The sequence below is a fragment of the Oryzias melastigma genome, linkage group LG15, assembly GCF_002922805.2.
Source record: "Oryzias melastigma strain HK-1 linkage group LG15, ASM292280v2, whole genome shotgun sequence".
NCBI classification, from domain to species: Eukaryota; Metazoa; Chordata; class Actinopteri; order Beloniformes; family Adrianichthyidae; genus Oryzias; species Oryzias melastigma.
In genome coordinates, this window is record NC_050526.1 from 20,007,154 (window position 1) to 20,025,284 (window position 18,131).

The 18,131-nt window shown below is 38.7% G+C and overlaps 1 long non-coding RNA gene across 1 annotated transcript in view; it reads left to right on the forward strand.

Moving 5' to 3' along the window:
* Positions 1–17,201, forward strand: part of LOC112161896 — a 37,013-nt gene extending 19,812 nt beyond the window's left edge. Inside the window, exons 3-4 of the long non-coding RNA XR_002921969.2 lie at positions 15,396–15,499; positions 16,083–17,201. This is a non-coding gene — a long non-coding RNA (uncharacterized LOC112161896). The remainder of the gene's footprint in view (positions 1–15,395; positions 15,500–16,082) is intronic.
* The last annotated feature ends 930 nt before the right edge of the window (positions 17,202–18,131 follow it).

Sequence of the window (18,131 nt, forward strand, 5' to 3'; positions counted from 1 at the left end):
TAGGGTCTAAAATAACAATTTATTGAAGATTGGACACAATTGGAAGATATATGGTGTTGGACTTTTAAAATGAAAGTGTTTTGCAGATCACTGCTATCTTCATGGTAAAGCTAGCAGCTAGCATGAAGAGTGTGTGTTTGTGTTACCCTGGGGGCGGTGCTGGCAAAGCAGACTCTTCCTGGAAGGGGCGGTCTCACTTTGTGACATACGTTTTTGAGAACCCACTCGTTTTTGTGGGTTAGGAGGGGCTAATGCTCAGAACGCAGGTTTTTTTTTTTTTAGCTCAGTAATGCTTGAATGGATCAAAATACCACTTTGGGGTTGTTTATAGTGAAGAATGAACAGTATAATACACTTAAAAGCTTTGTTGATGTTGATGTTGAATGGCATAGGTCCTATAAAGGAGGTCAAATTAATTATTAATTTGCTACCATATTTACGATTCTCTCATACGAGGTCTTTGTAAAGTTAAATAATATATTTTTGTTCTGTTTGGTGTTGATCTTCTGTGGTCATAAGTGAAATATTTAATCAAGCCTGAAGTTTCCTATTGTAGAAAGTAGCTACAATACTTCTAAACAAGCAAAAAATAAATAAATAAATCTAATGTCACCTTTGACTTTGATGACAAAACAGATCACATTTTTTTTTTGTTCTTCTGATTAATGTAACATTCAGATAAAATTACAGGAACTCAATATTTGTATGGTGTAGGCCCTTTAATAAAAACAACAGACAATAGCCTATAATATCTAAAAATTAAATCAATTAAAAGACAAAAAAAAACCAATGGTAATACAAGTAAAACAAAACCTAAAAAAGTGTTCCTGCGAACTATGATTTTGTATGATAATATAAATAAAGACTTCAAATAAATAAATGAAAAATATTGAACATGAAAATATCCTTTAACACTGTCCATTATTACTTTTTAATGGACACCTCAAAGCCAATCAGAATTGAGTATTCACCAGGACTGTGGCATGAAATAGTTAATATTGTGCATTTGGATTATTTTGCATAAAAATGATTAAAACTCTATATTTTTGGTGATAGACTCACGTTTAGCTAGAAAAATAGTTTTTAGAGGCTAATACCAAAAATGCTGATTTCTCCATGCAGTAAATAATAATTCAATCTGACTCAAACTACTTTTCCAACCATTTATCCCGCCATTAACAATTCAACTTGTTTGTTGTTTCAAGGCCAGGTGAGGATGATGGGATCTGTCATATTTCTTAGACCCAGATTTCACAAAGTTTCTATCGCAGGTGTAAATGGGAGAATGTGAGGATGTCTTCGTGTTTCCATCTCAGCGCCTGTCTCTGCTGTGAGTGAGTCTTTGATAGCTGTTGCACTGCGAGACAGACAGGCCTGTGCCTAGACGATGGCATCAAAAAGCCAACGATTGACAGCTACTGACAGGCATCTTCCTCCTAAACACACTTCAGGTCCCCTGCGCTCCCGCTTCCCCTCTATTCTCCCCTCCTCTCTGTCTGTCTTTCTTCTCTCTGTCGGGGGAAATTGAGGAGAGACAGAGATAAAGAGAGCAATATCGTAAACTGGCACCTGTCATCGTGTTTTGTTTTGGTCAGGGTGAAGAGAACATTTTTTAAAGTTTTGAAAGATATTTTGAGATTTTAGCACTTTCAAAGCTCCCATTTTGAATCTCCAGGTGATCAACATGGTCCCTGGCATGAGTTTCTGTAATTCTGAAAGTAAACTTCAACCCGTCGATAAATAAAAAAGGGAATATTTGAAGGAATATTCATGATCGGATTGGTGCAATAAGGCAGACACCTATTTGTGACCTTAATTTGGCTAAACAGGGTAAGACAAAGTATTTGGTGCAGGTACTTAACCCTCTTAGCTTTATTTTCCAAGACCTGTCACATTAATGTGAAATGCTGTCACCAAGACTGAAATCCTGACAGGAAACACAAAGAAGCTAAGATCTTTGCCAGGCAGCTATGCACATGCATGTGCGCATTTCTGCTCTAAAACAAGCATCCACTGTATTCATCCGTGAACAAACACTTAACAGACACACGAGTGGAATGTGCACACACCTGGATTTCTCAGGTCGTCGCTTTGTTTCATCAGCTGCAGTTTGAACCAGCGTTTCTCTGCACCTTCGGAGCCATTATCTCCTGACACACTTTACTCTCATCTAGCGGGATTTCTCTTCATCTTCTTCAAGTCACCTAATCAAAACGGAAAGGAGATATCTTAATGCCATTCAAAGAACCTGGCGCTTTCAACTGCATTTACTGTCATTATGAAAATAAATGGCAGCAGCTGAAAACTCAGACGTGCTTTCGTGTGGTGACAGAGCGCCGCTTAATGTGTCTTATGATCTTTGCTGCTTTTGACTCAAAGGCCTTGGTTAGGAATTTGATGTTACACATCTGACTTATTAATCATGGTTCCTGCTGCCTGTGCTAATACTGAGATCATTAGCGTGGCTAAATTGGCTAAAATAAAAAAACGGCCTCAGACAGAAATATAAAGTTTCCCCAAACTTGAAGATGGCGGTCTTTTTACGACAGAACATTATCTCTGGGGAGTGCAAAAAGACAGGGACTGTCAGGAATGTAATTGGACACAGTACAAGTATGAGGGGGTTTTCCTTTTAACTGTGAAACCTGGCACACGTCTGACTGTTGTTTACCATTGTCAGGGTTAAAAACCAAAAAAATAAAGCATTTGTTTTTTGACATTTCTAAATAAATGCGCTAAAAAAAAAAAAAAATGACAACAATTTCACTTTAGGCTTAGCTTGACACGTAATTAGTTTTTGACTGGAGGTGTGATATTCCTCAGTGCAACTTAACTTTGGGCTGTCACTGCAGTACTCGCTCAGTGGAAATGCAGTTATTTAAAAAAAAATGATCAGCAAGTCTATTTTTCGGATTTATCTGCCAGATGTTCTGATGATTTGTTGACACCTCGTTGTAGCTGGCTACTGAGGATATTTGCTTAGGTTTTCTGTGTGTCAGAAGTTACCTCTTTTGTTGGAAAAACCCATTTTCATGGATCAAGTCCGGCGCCAAAAATGTAAAGCTCCCCAGGCTTAATTTGTCAATTATTAAATGGTAATTACGTTTTCTTTAAAACCATTAGTTACGGGGGCTTACACAATCATTTTGTGTTCGACCAATAACTTTCCTTTACTTTTCTCATAGAAATAAAAATAATTAAAGTCTCAATAATGGGTCTGAATTCTTTCCCCCAAGTTAGCGTTCGTAGTGTGGAGATGATTCATGGCAGATGAAGGCGTGATTTATAATTAGATTAAAGCTTAATGGAGTAGGATTTATTAATGATGAAGGCACATGCACAAAGCCTTTAATGCATTTTCCTCCGCACTCTTGCTCCATTCCCTCCAACTTCATTGGCACATTGCTCACTCATCTGTAGTCAGCTGCTGGGTCCAGTTACCAAGTTGTGGTAACAAATTCTTACAAGAAATTATGCACGAGCACGGACAGGCCTGCCTTCAAGTGATGGCCACAATATGCATTTGCCTTTAAAACTTATAGGGGGAGTTTAATTTATTGAGGATGTCACATGGCAGGAATGAGTAATTATTCCCAGTGCCCCTGTGGACCCTAGTGGTTAATGTATTCCAGGGCCCAAGGGAGGATGGGAGCTGTCAGAAGGAGAACACCCTCTCTGCTGCTCCGATCACTGACCATGTTGGATGGTTAAGGATTCAATATTCTTAATACGCCACAAATCATTCTCTAAGGGGATGGATTCCACTTCTTCCTGCCGCCGTCCTTCTTGGATCTGCATTTTTTTTTTTTTTGGCAGTTCCGTTCCGGTGAAAACTTTCTAAAGTTTCTTTTTTTGGCGTGGAAAACTCCCAACGCTGGAACAAGGAATAAAAAGTACAGAAAATCTATAGTCTTCTTTGAAATATCTGGTTTTTGTTTTGAAGTGTGAGCCATCAGATGTTTGAGTTTATTACTTGAGAAGACCGTGGGTTTATTTGGACTCCCCATGTGATCTTGTGGGTTCTTGTGATTTCATGTCTGAGCAACAACGGGATGTTGCTCCCAGCAAATCCGTTTTTGACTTTGGCATTGATTGAGGAACAGTAAGTGGGATTTGGGATTGTGTTGTGTTTCTAAGACCATTTTTGGGATTTATTTCTCAACACGACTATGTTTTAAGGCAGCGATGGTAATGATAAAACTGTAATGTGAAGCACCAGATATTCCAGATTATCCTTTGGACTCCCATTTTCCCCATCATGGCACACATCCATTGTATACCAGAGTATGAACATTGACTAGGAATACAGGAATCCTGCTGGAATGCACCAAACTCACAAGAAGAACATCTCAGAAGTTTAGTTTTGACACTGAGGCCTAAAAGAAAGAGCTAAACCTTTGAAGCATGAGTTACAAGGGCAGATTTTCCAGAAGAGTTGAATTGAATGACAAGTTCAGCCCAAGACTGTTTACATCAACCCATGAGGTGGTCAAGTAGGTGGACTGGAGGCTAATCTGAGGTGAAAGCTGGCTTTCTGACCTGAGTCAAGAACAGTGACCAAGAATAAAATGGATTTAACATCCTAGGAACTTGGTCTAAATGAATCTGGGGAGTTTTTCTTTCACCTTTTTAACAACTAAATGCAGGGTTCTACAAGTTTCTTCAAATTAAATTTAAGACTTTTAAGACCTTTTTAAGGCCATACATATAAAAAATTAAGACCAGTTTCACAGTCTATTTCCCATTTTACTAATTTGTTCCCAATTTGTGATAAAAACTGTAGCTTCTAATCATGTTTGTGGTCCGTGCCATGATGTTTAAAGCTCTTCTTTTACTTCTTTTTTTTTTAAACCAACGGCGGGAATTTAGCGTTTTGATGCATATACTGGTTTCCTGATGATTACTTACATCATTTAATTAAAATAATCTTAGTTGAAAATGTTTATTTTTCACATGAAATGCGAGACAGAAAAGTTTCAAGCAGCACAATTTTTAAGACTCAAATAATATAATTCAGCACTTTTTAAGGCTCTTTAAGGCAGGGGTATTCAAATCCAGGCCTCGAGGGCCGGTGTCCTACATGTTTTCCAACCAACCTTCCATTGAAGCTCCTTATTGGCTAAACATACCTGATCCTGGAAATTAGCAGCCAATAAGGAGCTTCAATGGAAGGTTGGTTGGAAAACATGTAGGACACCGGCCCTCGAGGCCTGGATTTGAATACCCCTGCTTTCAGGTATTATTTCCAAATTCATAAGTTCAATGCTTTTAAGATGTTTTAGACCCCACGGGAACCTTGTAAATGTAAAAATCTCTTTCGCCAATCACAAGGAAGAAATGACTGTAATTTGAATTTAAGACAAAACGCCTTTAGCCATTTTTTGAACAATTTGAAAAGTGCTCCCTGTTGGCGTTTAGCAACCTAATAGCATAAATTGGATTTGTTCTGAAGATATAAAAAAGAAAATAGGCCATTTAATTATTTTTTATTTATTTGTACACCACATGATTACCATTACTCTGTCCATTCATTTTATTGTCATTTATTCAGGTTAACAAGTTGTTATACCATTGAAATGTCACCATTTGCTTGCTGGGATTTTCTTGTACCAAAGTTCCCAAGGGGAAAAAAAAAAAAATCAAAGTTTTTTTAAAAGATCTCAAATTTATTTGCAACTACTTTTTTTAATGTTTGACCAACTTAGTGGATGATTTTAGCAGAAAAAAAAATTGAATTTCTTCTACGATAAGAATAAAATCCTCTATAAGAGCTTTTTGCCGCATTTATTTTAAATCTGTTATTTATGAAGCAAGTAAAGCCTTCCGTCGTCATGTGTTGACAAAGTTTAGAGCGGGTCGTCTAGGGCATTTGTCTGGTGACACTGTTAAACTCCCTTCACAAAGTTCAAGCAGAGTGTAACTGTTATTTTGAGCTTTCACTCTACCCATGAGTGTAGCTGGAAGACAAATAAAAAGGCCTCGCTCCTTTAAACACAGCTGATAATATCCCAGCCTTTTGCATCCACGAGAAATCTCCCATTATCTATTGATTCAGTCACACCCCGCGTCTCGGTGACTTACGCCTCCCTCTAATTCCCATTACCGAGAACACTGTACCCTTATCAGAGGAAACAATAAGCCACTTGTCAGTGCTCCAAGAAAATATGAGGAAGCATCTGCCCAGACCAAAGGAACTCATGACTCTGTGGAGAAAATCTCCCCTTCTGCTTGCCCCCTCATGCCTCAGCCCTCCCTTTTCCCAGCCCTCCCTGTGACCTCTAGGGAGGCAGCGGTGGCGGCAGAAGCAACCGAGCAGCCACGTTAATCAGATCGTCAGAGGATAAGTTCCAAATTGAGTTTTTCTTCCTCTAACATTTTCATGAGCCATAGTTTGGTGATATGTCTGTTAACAATGCATATGTGGGCCGTTAAGAGGTGGTTTCCACTCTTTCTTGTCTCCAGCCCCCCCAACGTTACAGAACCTGTCAGAGATACGTCTCTATGTCTCCGTCGATGATGGCATCTGACTTTTTTTCACCCAGCTGCCCCTGCGCGGGGCTGTTATCTCCTTCCTCCCCGCTATGTCTCCCTGCTCTTTAAGACAAAGGGTAATAAAGCTATAAATTGTGTGGTCTGCGGAAGGTATGGACATTCTGTCTGAGAGACGCTGTAAGAAGTGCCATAAAGCACCCTCAAAGTCATTGCTAAAGATTTACAGTTATTTAACATCCTCCTCTTCCCCTAAATCACAGTGATAAGAGAATTAAGTGATAGCTATAGGTTCTTTGTCCTTAGTCTATTGATTTTCTTCGCCCCTCAGAAGGATCCTGAACATTATAATTATTGAGTCCTGCAGTTTAATGCAGGTTTACAGAGTAGGAGAGGCGCCCTTAGTTCAATTCTAACACAGTTAAAACAAAAGGCACCCGTTTTTCAATTTTGTAATGGGCTTCCAATTGTGCTTCATTTACCTTGTTTGGCCAGAAAAATGGTTTATCAGGGGCCTCTGCGCTATAAACAGCTTCTTTGTGCGGTGACAAAACCTCAGTTACAGCTCAATTTATCTTGAGTCCAGGCCTGCTTCTTCAGCAAGTATTCAGCCAAGTGGAAAAAAGAATTTCTTCTACTACTTTTTTTTTATCCCAGCTACCCTTAATAACACAACGTAGGGGTCTTTGACATCTTGAAATCTGTTTGGTAAAGATCCAAATCAAGTGATGGATCAATTTAGTACTTGAATATCTTTTGTTGTTTCTCTATCAAGCAAATGTATCACCAAAAACTAGGTTTAAATTGAGTTAGTTAATTTAAAAATCATTGCTTGTTGTTGTTTGTTAACATTCAGACATTTTAAAGGAGATTCAGTTAATTATTAAGGATACTATTTACCCTCATATGAGGTGTACGTAAAGTTAAATAACATATTTTTTGGGGTTTTTTTTGGTACAGATCTACTGCAGTGAAGTGCAGTGAGGTTCATGACTCGTGAAGCACTGACGTCATCGGTCAGATTTACAAACAGATGAACCCTACTGAGCAGCCTATTCTACATTTGATTGACAACAGTTAAAGTGTGTTTTTCAAAATTCCGTTTCAACCTTTCTCTTCCACTTACAAACTGTAGCATAGAAAAGAAAATCACCAAGATTGTTGTTAATGACTTCCTTTTACTTAAAAATGAAGTCTGAAGAAGCACATGAAAAACCTGTTTGTTGAAGTCTTCCTTTTCTTTCTTCAGTTTCAAAAGTCTCTGTCTCAATAAAGATTAAAGCCAGTAATGCGTATAAACCAATTCCTGAGTTTAAATTTGAAATCCTCCATCTAGAAAATGTTGCTAAGCAATATTAAAGAATATCTGGACAGCTCTACTTGACTAACTATTATTCTTATGCCACTCTGTCACATTCTCTGGGCTCACTAGCGCCCTCTGCCTTGAGGCAGCATACTGCCTGCCTCACCAAATGTATTTCTAAAGCGCATTTTTAGCTGATAAAAAGACTAAATGAGTCACAAACTGGCACCAATGTAATCAGACAGATGGCGAGAGATAGAAAAATGAAATAATTAAAAAATAAAAATCTTTTATGATGATAGAAAGACTGAAACAGGACAATGCATGTGTCAGCTTCAGCTCCAGTCAGAGTGTGCGGGACAGGGGAGGGACAAGCTGTTGCTGTCTCACCTGCAGATTTCTCGTGTATTTGATCAGGAAACTCGTAAATCTGCTTCTTTTTTTCCCAAAGAAACGTTGAAAACCCCCAGAGAAAACAGTAATCAGAAAAAATAATATTTGATTTTTAATTGAAATAATTAAAAGTATATTCATCTTGTTTAATCTATATTTTTAAGCAATATTTTTCTGGTGAGGCACAATGATCTTGATCTGTGATTATGAGTAAAAGTTTTAATCAAGTTTTAATTAAGTTGCCTACTGTAGAAAGTAGCTATGGCACTTTTACACAAGCACAAAAATAATTCACGTCACCTTGGATTTTGACAACAAACAAAACAGATTGCAAAATAGTTTTTGTCTGTCTGAATAATGTAACTTTCTGAGAAAATTGTAGGAACTCAATGTTTGAACAACAAACATGTTTTAAACTTTGGGCCTTAAGAACAAAAAACATCAGAACCTATTATTTTCACCTCGTAGTGGGCCACACTTTTTCCAAAAGTATTTGCTGATTCAACATAATGGCCAGTTTTCTCAGTCAAATTCTTCAGTCACCACTGCATGGCAATTCTCCTTTTGAGTTTCTGATTCATTGGTTGCCTAATTGGTGTTTGCCATAATGTGTAGGGTAAGGCAAATTTTATCTAACTCTAAATTAAAAGTTCAAAGTTAATATTCACAAAAATAACTTTTTTCTGCAACAAAAGTCCAAATAGTAGTATTGTGCAGTATTTAAGCAAGAAAAGTGCTCTTTGCAAGATGAGCAATGACTGATCAATCTTTGTGCTGCAAGTGACATAAAGCTTTGTTAATACTGAACATGATTCGTGCATCAAGCGCTTCCAATTTCAATGTTAAGTCAATATACAGATATGATCAGTGACGAGCATGGCGCAGCAGTCTGGCAATAACATGTTTCGGGTGTCACGATGCATTTTGTCTGTCATGGCACATACAGAGTTCAAATATCAGAATGTCTGTAAAGAAGATGCTTCATGTCATTCAATCGGAGGCCCACAGCTTTAAAGCATGTTGATGTGAAGCATGTTGATGATATGATCAGAATGTCCAAAACCCTTGTAGAGGATAATCTGATCATTCTCCTCCTGAACTTTATGATATTTTTATTCTTTGCACTAAGACAACTGTGAATCGTTCCTTTCATTTTATTCTTATTTTTTTCTTCCTATGATTATTACAGTACAGCAAATCGACTAACTGGGTCACAGAGAGATGGAAGTACCGCTGAAAGCGTCTGTCATTCAGACGCAGATCCTGCAGTGGATGGTGAAGCTCACCGTACTGGGAGAGTCTCTAAAGATCTTGTTTCCCCGGATATGGAAATGTTTTTACTGAAGCTTTTGTAGAACTCATCAAAATGAAAAAAAAATATGATCTGTCAACATCATCGTCTATGCATTGTAGACAAGAGATATACAGTCAATACTTCCACGTAGTGATGAAGCAAAGAAAGCGTTTTAGGACGACCGTTGAGCAGCAAATTATGCCTGAGTTTATTTTATACATTAATTTAGAAGTTATTTGTAAGTATTCATTGCGTGTGAGTTGTATGAGTTAACAGAGGGGAGGGGTAAGGTGGGTTGGGTATTTATTGTGTATGTTATTTGTTTTTAAATGTAAAGTGCTTCAGCTTGTGCAAGGTGTGAGAAGCACTTTATAAAGTTTGATTTGATTTGAAAGAAACTTTCAAAGTAATAATGTGGGAGGAGCATCTGGCAGCCCTCCACCCCACATCTGTCACTCAAGATGAGTGAGAATCAACCACACTTTGAGCTTGACTGGGAAAAAATCTCAAGAAACACTACAACATTTTCTGTATTATTTCTACTTATTAAAAAGTTGCAAAATGGCAACGATATAAAGATTTTAAAAAGTTATCAAATTGGCAGCCCTCTCTCTGCTGCCTAGGCACGCCAACCATGCCTAGAATGTCCCATCTATAAAAGTAAGATCTACAGCTAGTGCAATTAAAGTCATTTTCTTTATACTAATAAGCAACACAAAATTCAAAACACCAACTGAGATGCAAGTACATACATTCACACTTCCTCACGTGCAGCCTTTGGGCACCATACAGGGACCTAGCTAGCTCATAACACCCATTCTGTTGACTTCTTAACAAAGATGCAGGAACTGTAATTAAATCATTTACCTTTTTGTACACAGTCAGCTTTGTAATTAATGCATTCGCCCAGGGTATGCTGTAATTGCTTTCACCACAAGACAAGAAAAACAAAGTCATTCCATGGAGCACAGTCAGTCAAACCTGTGCTCTGCCTTGTCTATCGAGATACAGCTCAGTCCTCAGAGACTGTCGCTAAAGAAGCCTCTCTAATTGAAATAATGACCCTTTGATGTTGCTTAGGCCCAATCAGTCAGACTGCCTGAGGCCTCGTCAGACTGTGGCAAAAGAATAGACCTCACACACACATATCTCACACGTATGCTGACCTTTAAGATAACGTGATGTGGGAAGGTGATTGCTGTCAACATCATCAGTGTCAATAGATGAACAGAAATGGACTTAAAGATGATTATTGTATAGTTTACAAAAAGGCAAAGGTTATGATCTAAATCTTCCATAAATTAAACTGGTGGGGTAGGAGATTTTGGGTCCTACACCACCAGTTCCTGATAGAATAATATGACCGCCTTGTAATCTGCAGAGCCATTTTTGCTGGCTTTCTGCGACTGCGGTCCACTAAACCATGTCATGCCACACCACACCAGATGGGTCTTTCTGCAGCCATGTTCATGTTATGCCATTCCACATCAACCCTACCCATTCCAAAGAGGGATTGTCATGGCAATCCTTGAAGTTTTCTGTTCCTATTGAGGGTCACCGGAGCTGCTTCTCTTCACATGTCTGTTCCTAAGGACGATCACCGGGATCGCTCCTTCATGTTCCCTGTTCAGTTCCTGTGGAGGGTCACCGGGGCCACATTTCATGTTCCCTGTCCCTGGGGATGGTTACCCTTCTTCCTCTTTGGTCAATGTTTTCTGTTCTGGAGCGGGTCACGGAGAGGGGTTCTCTGATTCCCCCCAGATCTGTTTGGCTGGACGAACATTAACGGTTTTCTGGACTTGTTTTTGTTTTGTTCCTCAAATTCTCCTACTCTAAGGTATTTGGGCATCTGGGATCTGACATTTTGGGGAGGGGTACTGTAAGGTTTTTGTGGTTTAGTTTGGCTTTTATGTTACTTTTGTTCATGGTCTGAGTTGCCCTGTCAGTCACACCCGGTTAAATATGATCCACACCTTTCTTTATTTCAGTTAATTGCTCTCACTGGATTTAAGTATCTGGTTTTCAGTTGTTTTATGGGTTTTGTCATGTTTCATTTAATTAAATGTTTACGTCTCTGAGCCAGGTCTCTTGTATTTTGGGTCCTACGCTGCGTCATGATTTTTTTTCCTTAGTGCAAATTATTCAAGCTATAAAATGGTCAATCAGGTGCCTCCAAAACAGCAGGTGGTGTCAGGTTGAACTTTCAAAACATTTTCAATACGTGAAGGATTCCACTGAGTCCCTTTTTTAAGTGGTAGTAGGGTATGCCCTTCCAACAAGCTCACTCCTGATTGGTGAGAGTGGTTGCCATAGAATTGTTGACTTTGACTGTTACAGACCAATCACTGCTTACTGATTACTGGTTCTTATGTGTCGGTGTCTATATCACAAACATAATGGTGACTGAATTGAGTTAATTTCCTTGGAGCTGCAAGAAAGCTATTTTCTATGTGTGATGTCATACACACTCTGTCAAGTTAGGGTTAGAACATTACAGCTGAGAGGCAATCAGAATCTGTCATGCTAGCATGCTGGTTTAGTCTCTTCCCACAACACAACTACACCCCAGTAAATTAATGTTTGTGTAGGAACACATGAGGTAATTTGAAGACAAATCTCTGTTGGGGAAAAAGATAAAGTTGTTGTTTCAACGTAGAAGTTACTAAGTTATTGTCTCCATTCTTGCATTAATACTCTACAAGGGTTTTGTTGCAAATGGTAAGGGGTGGAGCTAGCTAGGGCCACATTTTCCATAGAAGAAGGAGAGATTTCTCTTCTTCAGCCAGAAGGCCGGAACAAGTCAGTAGGACTTAGATGTTGATGTGATGCCATTTTTAGACCCTCTCCCCTGAGATATTGTGAGCTTTTTTCAAACTATATACTCCATTTATAATGGTTAGTGATATTTGTGTAAGGACAAGGAACAATTAACGAGGGAGAAATCAGGCTGGCAGTGACCTCTGGGTATTCCTTTGATTTGAGATCCTGTCTCCCTCAACCTCATCGACTTCTCTGTCTTCCTCTCCTCATGGTGCTTTCATCCTCATTTTCTCCTGCCTCCATTGTTCCCTGCGCTTGGCGTCCAGTGGAAGTGCTTTATCTTAGCATGAAAAGACTTGTGATGAAGCAGAGACAAGAGAACCTAAGCCCTTGGCATTGAATGCTTCGATGGCGTTTGCATGAAGTTCACGGCCCTGAAGCCATGATAAATGTCAAGTGCAACAAACGTCCTGTTAATAAGATAGAACACTGCCAAAGCCACAGCCTATTGGCTTCCCAAGCAGAATGTAGTGTTTCTCTGTGTGTACACATTTGTGTTAATGTAGAAAGTTCATACAAAATGCAATGATTCTTGAATTTCATGGATACAGTATATGTTATAAAAGCAGTTAGGAGCTCTTCTCTGCAGGGGTTTTATTTGACAGCTATGTAAAAATGAGAAGATGCAGAAGGAGGATGGTTAGACATATGCGATAAAAAGTTATTTTCCACATTCCAAATTCTAAAACCCATTTTGTGTAACAAACTACAGACAGTATAGTAAGCCAACATTTAACCTTCTCTTTCCGTTTGGTGGGACTTGAACTTATGCTGTATATTCAAGTCATAAATGGCAATTTAAAAAATAAAAAAATATGCGGTTTTGCTTTTTTAGATTATTTGAATATTACCAACTAAGATTTACCATCAAAAAATATAGAAAGGTAAATTAAACAAAAATATATGAAATTTGTCAATGTCTTAATAAATAAGTAAATAAATGCTTCGTCTTCACTCAATAAACGTTGTTTCTTTCAACTGCAATCCTTTTCTAAGGACCTCTTGGGATCCAGTTGCATGCTTCATTACCTCATTATCATCCGCTTTCTTGCCTGAGAAATCTTCCCCCCTGTTTTTAAAATGAGAACTAGAGTAGAAACTGAACGTTTAAAATGACCTGGGTACGTAAGGTTCTAAGTATGTTTTTATAAAATGGTGTCATTATAAGTGTGAAGCAGGGACTGAGTTGTTGGGATCCATATGACATAGAACATAGTCTAAATTCAGGCAGAGGTTGAAATCACAAGTGCGAGGCAGATAAATGAGAAAACATGCAAAGGTCAAGGCACAGAGAAGGAAACTAGGAAGAATATTGCTCAGAATGTCTGCTAGGCAAAACAAGACTTCGCGAAATAGAAGTGGCTGGTGGTTGTTTAAATGCAGGATGGTGCTGATGGTGATCAGCTGTGCTGGAAGGTGATCAGCTGAGCTGAAAGGAAGGTGGCTGATGCATAAGCAAATTTTTTCCACATAAATTTGTTCCACATATGTCCACGTATGTTTAGTGATCTTTTCATGCATGTACCACCTATGTATAACTTTGATGTCATGTATACGGCACACCGATTGCGTTAAAATTACGCAATTGATGCACAAATCACTAATGAATTGCATACAAACAGCGCAATAATCGTGCACGGTTTGTTCATTGGAGTATTATGTAATGGTGTATGAATCCGATGATCCTTCGCCTCTCCAGCAATCTATGCCAAATGGACGTCTTCTGCTCCCCCCGACCAGCTCGTCCTGATCTCTCGCGGGCCGGTGTCTGGGGCTGCGCAGAAGGCGGGTCCCGGGATGGGGCCGGGTATGGTGGATGCAACTCTGGACGTGCACCAGACCCTTTTTGTGTATCTCCACCAGGGGTCCTCTATCTCGCCGGGCTACCTTGGCTGGCGCCTTGCAGCTGAACTAGTGGGAACCAAGGGAATCAGACTGTTTAATTAAAACTAAGCATTGCAAGGACCCCGGGCAGGTACTGACTATGGTACTGACACAATGTGATTTCTATCTTGTGTCAAAGTGAAGAAATTCAAAAGCATAGGTTTACATGTTCTTTGGTTGGTTTATTCTTAACCTTTCCATGGTTTATCCGTGATACATTAGTAAAAAGTCAAGACCACACCTTTTCTCACTTTTTCCTCTTAAATGCATATATGACCAATTTACATCCGTGCAATATGAGCAAATCGAACATAGCAGCAGTGTGACACAGCTTTATGATTAAAAACAACAAAATAAACACCCAACTGTGATGCATTCTTTACTTTTCTCCAAATTTGAATATTTTGTTTTTTGAAAAGGGTTTGGGAAATTAAACCTTAAATTTGCATTAAGGCCTAAATAAAAAACAAAGAGATACTGTACGTACACTAACTGGAATTTGTGCTGCAGAGCTAAAATAAATGATACTAAAACAGCCCCTTCTTTCCTTATAAACAGACAAAGATCCAATTTTTTGTGCAAATTTTGTTTCACATCATTCTTTTTATTTGGGAGTCAATAGGGAAATTCTCCCCTTTGCCTCCAGTGGTAGTTTGAGGTACTGCAGTAGATTTAACCTATTTTTTTGTAGCAATTTTTTTAATTGAATAAAAACAGGAATAAAACACACTGGAAGCTATGTTCACACTGGACATGTATGCACGTTCAAGAATGCTTGTCAGGCACGTTTAGCCTATGGTGTTCACATTGGACTACCCAACACTGGCACATGTCTGTCATGTACAGTTGTAGGAACCTTAGTGTGAAGTGTTGAAGCAGTGTAAATCTTGCAACACTAAAACACTACCAAATCCAAGTCTCTGATTGGCCAAAGTTCTATCTAGTTTAACTTACAATAACATTCGATGGCTGCGCAGTTTGTACGAAGAGCCCAAAAACTTGAATTCAGAAGCCCAAAATACGCATTTAAGCTCGTTAACACTTACTTTTCATTGAAAGTGGCTACTTTTGGCGGTTTGAACGTAGCTTAAGATTTTCCACATGATTTAAAGAAATTCAACAATATGCTAAAACTTTATGATGAGACCTAAAATCCAGAGTGTTTTGCAAAGAACCGATAAAGCAAGTTCCTTAATTATTGTTATTTTTCAGAATAAGAGTCTTTCCGGAATGAATTGACCCTCAAACAATCAGAGCAGCACTCACAGTTGGTTGTGCTCAAGGATCCGGGCCTGCAGTATATCCAACCCTCAGCAGTGAGTATAAGCTGTGTTTGCTCACTAGCTCCAGACACACTGAGCCAATTTATGAGCCTCTGGCTTCAGGCTGATTAGAGCTGTACTTGTAAAATGTATTTTGGCATGTATGCAAGGTTTTACCGGAGCTCCCCCTGTCACACATTACCCATATGTCAGCAGTGAAAAAGAGAGGTGAAACACAAGCAGCAAAGGGAGGGAGGCGCTGCTAGTGCCGAGAGAGGGCATTGTTTAATCCTCAGGAGCCTCCATTTTGGAAATGGCTTCCATCAAAACGTCAACACCTCATATTTTTTCCTTGTATAAATGTTTGAGTATAATTACTAACTTTTGCTGCTGTTTCATAAATTTTCAAAAGAGATAACATTTATCTCAGCTGTTTACATTTTTGGGGCTTGGAATAACAGCTTCTTATAGCATCCAATAAAAAGCTAACTTTGTTTTTTTTGTGAAATCAACATTGTTTCTTTCACTTTAATACTTTTGGACATTATTTGTTTGGAGAAACAATAACCACATGGTAAGTCATGCCTTGACCCATATGCAGAACTGATCTGTACTTTTTTCTTTTTTTCCAAACTAGCTACGAGTCCTGCTATCTGTCACCGAACATTCAGCCTGATTTGTGTAAGCAACATCTGACCACGACAATTGCATTAACAAGCACTGGAAGGTCCGGGCCGTCAAGCTTTCCTGAGACCACATGAGCTCCTGATTAAATTATGAGCATGAAATCACAGATCCTCTCATTGTTATTCTGTAAAAACCCCTGCTTGGACATGAACCACCGTCACATGAATAAGATACTTCTCTTCAATCTTGTAATTAGCAGCTAAAAGCTCAAATTGGTTCATGATATGCCCCTGAAAAGGATCCTAAACAAAGTTTTTTGTTGTCCTGGTAACTTTTTTTTCTGTTGTGAGGCACTTTCAGGTCAATATCTTTAGAGTTTGGTGGGAAAAGTCAACATTTTTTAGGGGACATTTGATAGCACAATGCAGACCAGAACCCAGTAAAAATATTAAACTTTAGTTTTAAACACACAAAGTTTTTTTTACTATTTTTTTAAGATTGGGATATTTACTATTGAGGTGATTTTTTTGTGTGTACCGCGTTAAAAGTTGTTTTATTGAGCTTGCTTTCATTCAACCACATTTCAATTATATGTTTGTGTCTCATTGTTGTCTGTTGCTTTCTTTCTACCCTGTTTACATCACTTAATGGCCATCTAGGGTGGCCGTCTTGGTCCAATTGTTCTGCTCCGAGCACGGAGCCTATTCAAAATGAGGAAAGTCAGAGCAAGCCGGAGTTGAGTCCGATTGGAAATGAACCAACACCACCTGGGATGATGGGTCAGAGAGCGGGTCCCGATCCCGGACCAGGATCTGCTTGGGTGTATTCAGACTGAAAATTTGTTCCGTATTATCGGGCGAACTGAACTCTGGTTCACTTTAAGCGAACCAAATGTGTCCAGTCGGAATACACCCTTAAAAGTTTCTATTCAGCGTTAAAGTGTTTTTTTTTATTTTTTTTTTTTTATTCTTTATTTGTCTCTAAAAGGCCTTGTCGTTGATGCAAAAAAGCCTGATTTTAATTAATTTCCTCCTACTCTGTGGCCTGTCCATTTCCCTTCCTCTTTCTAAATCTGTTCTTTAGCCGAATCCAAATTCTTCCCCTAAGGCTTCTTCCTAATCCTATACTTACCCTCCAAACAGAGAGTTATGAAAAAATAATGTCTTCAAAATTGGACGTCACTCCCACTCGATGACGTCATCCATATTCACCAGTCAGCTATGTTAGCGCGGAGCTGCTAGCACTCGGAAATGCATAACAACATTCGATTATAACTTTAGAAACATAATGTTAAAAAAACAAGTCATTACTTACCTCTAAATGTAAAGTTTTGTGCTTCAGAGCACACCCACGTAAAGAAACGCGGTTAATCCTCCGCGGCACAGCGCAACACGGATAACTCTCACCGCAAAGGGATCCAGAGCCCTCCACGGTGAGGATTAGCCCTTAAAAAGCTATTTTGGAGACCCTTTTCCTTTCATATGCCCCTACAAATGGAGGTGTAGGGAGAAGCCGTAGTGGAAGAATTCAGGTTTTCTCCATTTATATGACATTACAACACATTATATTCTGACATAATTTTTGAAAAGTTCTATCAATTCCTTATCATATCCTAAATTTAGTTTCTTTTTTTTAACTTCTATGAGGAAGAGTCATTTTTAAATTAAGAAAATAACCATCTACATATGTTCAAACATAAAGGAATAGTTTAATCTAAATGTTATAGTTCAAACAAAACCTGGTAATTATAAAAATTAAACTAACTGACTCCAGGTGATTGAATAAAAGAAGAGCAAAAGAGAAATTCTTAAATATTTAAAAGTGACTCAAAAATCCTCCATCTAAACATGTGAGTGTCATTAGCAGGGCTGTCGAGTCAGACCACTAGAAAACAAATAAACAATCGCTCTGGCCAAACTGCCTGCGCGCATTAGCGTTATTTATGACCCAGTGTAAATATAAATTGAGGTGAATAGAAAATGAAGCTCTCTCAGGAGTGTCATTTAAGTCACACTGGCAAGCAGTAATTCTCAAAATGCAAAAGACAAAGGAACAGGAA